The following is a 3,720-nucleotide window of genomic DNA, read 5'->3' as shown; positions in this document are numbered from 1 at the left end:
TAGATTTTTATACTGACTTGAAGGCTAAGCAATTAAAATATTTCCTTTGTTGGCGTATGGGCAAATGATTTAAAAGTGCTTTAGCTTCTCTGTCAGTCTAAAGGAAGGGATCAGGTGGTGGAGCTATTGACAGTGCATCAGGATCTTCTGATTTGATGGTTTCTCTCCAGGTGCGTGTCTGTCCACTCGACCACTCTGACTCCATCACCCCTGCTCCATGCAGATGTAAACATCCATGCTCCTTTCTTTGCCTGCTTGGCCAGACCACCAGTGATGGTGTGCAGCAAGTCCTCTCCACCTCCAACTTGCCATGTGGGTGTGGCGATGCCTGCGTGTACCGAAAAGGTACAAAATCCCTTGCTTAAGAGCGCTGCTTTGTAGGCTGCACAACCCATGGAGTGAAGGGATGAGTAAACAAGCACTTGAAGAAATGCACATCTTTAGCATTCAAACCATCATGGAGCCTCTGAGGTCCAGCTGCACATGGGAGTATGTTTTGTGTAGGGTTATGGTAACTTAAGCAGCAGAAGACTTAGAGCCTGAAAAGTTCTTGGGAATTTACATATAAGTGTTCAGAGGAACCCAGGCTTTGAAAGGACATTCACAGACGGAACCCAAGTGACACTTATCAACAGCAAAGAATATGGAGGAAGAGGCAATGCTGGCCTTTATGACTAGAGGGGAGCCACACTGGCCAGCACGGCCCCTTGGTGGCACACAGACCAAGTAGTAGCATAGACATTTTTCTGCTTGGGGGACAACACAACACAAACCAAAAACGGGCATGTGTGATCTCTGTTAGGAGAAGAAGGCCTGAGTCCAGTCCAGAAAGAGAGCTTCTTCCTTAAATGGCTTTTTTTGGTAGCTCTTGGAAGAGTCCAAGGCTTGAAAAGACACTGAGAATGCATTCGGTTCATTGGCTACGCAGGGGGAGGGCAGGTTAGCCACCCAGCTGAGCTGCTGCCTTAGTTGCATGAAAAATGGCATTACCTGAAGAATACAGACAGCTCAGCTCCCCCTCCATCTCTCTAGAGCCCTCTCTCCATGTGGTGACCAGCTGTTCGCTGGTGGGACATGTCCCGTTCCAGCTTACCCTGCAAGCTGCAGCGCATCACAGGGTTCTGCAAACTGGTTTGTGCTGGAAAGACTGGTTCCTATCAGTGCTGCCGGCATCCTTACAACACTGACAGCCTTCCTCCTCACTAAGGCTCAAGCCTAGGCTAACAAGTCCGAGCGAGCCAGTGCCCAGGCTGGATTTTAGATAGGGAAAGGAGAAATGCTCATGTTCTTTGGAGATCTCCCGGGGGAAGGGGACAAGGTGTACAGAGATCCGAAAGCTTCGGGAACACCAACTTGAGGTGCTTCACAGACATGGCTTGGCAAAGTCCTCTGAGATCGGGGGCCTCTCACGTGCCTCCAGCTCAGCACCCACATGTCCCTACCGAGCGGTTCGTGGGTCCCTTTTCCCCCCTCCAGCTCAGAAAGGCTGCACAGCCCTTTGCAAAGAGACCTGACCGCGGCCTCCCCAGGTCCCTGTGCAGGTAAGTGTGGCTCAGTTTTCATTGCGCTGCAGAGAACAGAAGAGGTATCGAGAGGATAAAATACTTACTTTAACGATAAAGGGGTATTTTAGCTAAGATCAAGACTCCCTCCCTCCAGCCTTATTACAGGCTTCCCTCGTCTTGCTTGCCCTCCACAAAGCAGAGCCGCAGGAGATCCTGATCTTCTGTACGAGACGACAGCTTTGTGCCTTCAGACAGCACCATTTTAGAGCCAGCCTTTCCTGACGGCTGAGGAAGCTGGAGACATCAGCTTTTGGAGAGGCCGGGAGCACTGGAGGCTTTGGCCAAGTGTCTGACTCACAGATCACGGCGTCCTGAGTTTAACCACCTCCCTCCCTCCCTGCGGCCATGTGTGCGTGGGTGGGGAAGGCGCTGGGCAGAAGAGTGGCTCTCCGGGCAGAGCTGTGAGGAGCGGTTACGCTGCACGGGCGACCCGGGCCAGCTCTGGCACAGGACTGCCCCTGCCCGCAGCCCCTGGGGCTGAGGACTGGACCCGCGAGGCTCCACGGCCGCTGCCACTACACAGGCAGAGCGGCCAGGCAGAAAAGTGACAGCTGAAAACACGACGCGCGCTTCACTGCTCCGCCGTCCCGTTGCACATAGTCTCTTTTATTTCACTCTGTCTCCCTCAGAGGGGACCTCTGTGCCTCCAGCTCCGTTAGCCTTCTGCTACACCAGCATCCCACCTGGGCATTAACAGGGAATGGACACATAGGGGTGAGGCCCCTCTCCCCACCCAAGGGCTCTCCAAGGCTGGGGTGGGGACAGTGCCTACTATGTCACCCTCAGAGCACTATCAGCTGTTGTGATTCTCTCACAAATCTCATAACATTTGGTATTTTCCTTAAAGCTCCACCTCCTGCTGCGAAACGCTCAAATGGAAATCTCAGATTTCACCAGCAAAAGGGTATATTTCAGACTAACGCATTTTCTGGATGTTGAAGACAATTTTTGAACACTGACAGTCCAGAAAACGAATGGAAAGAGCAATTTGAGAGCTGACTCATTACGTTTGAATACTTGGGTCTACCCATCCTTTTCTTCCTTGACCTTTCTCTCTCTGCAAGAGTCGGACCATGAGATTGTAGGAGCAAGGACTTACAAGCATTTATCTTGAAATTTCCTTCTCTCAGTATTTGTATTGTTGAGTGATGCATCTCTTTCCCCATGAGATGCACACAAAGGAACAACAGAGAATCTCGAGCAGTGATTTGGGTCTTCTGAACAAAGTTTGAGGGCACTGCTTTGCACCATCCTCCCTGCATTAGGGTCTATGCTCCTACCTAACGCCTCAGGTGCTCAGCAGAAAAATGCATGATCTTCTCAGCTGCTCCCACACTCAGATCCCAGGTGACCTGGCTGTCACCCACCTAATTGCAAAAGTATATGGAGTTATGCAGAGCCCTGCAAAAATGGTGGTCTTGCAGGAGGACCTGAGCTCTCTGCTTGTGGCTACCTCTTCCCACCCTGAGCAAATGAACCAAATGTAGTATCGTGGCAAAGAAACAACTTGCAATGACTCTTTCAACTGCACAAATTACAGCTGGCTTATTTGCGCTCTCACTTCTGATTATCAGACAGATCAGATTTTAACATGCTAGAAAGGTCACCTCTTGTGCCTGGGCTGGCAGAGACATGGTCTGTCTTATCCCACACATCAGTGTTTCTGAAGTCCCTCCTGGTGCACTGTGTGTTTCTCCTTCAATACCACAACACCGATTATAGCTGAGCAACTTGTTCCCAAATTTACAAAAATCCAGGTGCTCCACTCTCTAAGCTAACTCTGCCTGCCAGGAGTTTATTTAAGGCCACAAAAACTGCATTACGCTCAAGAAAGGAGAATCATGCTAGCTATGTCATATGCAGAATAAAGTTTGAAACTGCACTGCTGCTCTGACATGGACCCAGTCCCAACTTTTTTTCACGGCCATGCCCAGCGGGTGATGCCTGTGCTGCCACTGTGCAGGCAGCGTTTCGCTCCACTCAAATGTTTGCTAAATAGAACCAGAAAAAAAAAAGAAAAAGGGTCCCCTTTGGAACAAAAGCTCTTATAAATGCACCTCCTCTTCCCCGTTGGCGTGCCCAGGGTTTGCGTAAGGAATTTCAGTGTTTGTCCCAGCTGCTACCTGAACGCGCTCTGTGGTTTTAGCCACTGGGC

Source organism: Phaethon aethereus, assembly GCF_964289735.1.
Source record: "Phaethon aethereus genome assembly, chromosome: 6".
NCBI classification, from domain to species: Eukaryota; Metazoa; Chordata; class Aves; order Phaethontiformes; family Phaethontidae; genus Phaethon; species Phaethon aethereus.
Note: the sequence above shows the minus strand (reverse complement) of the source record.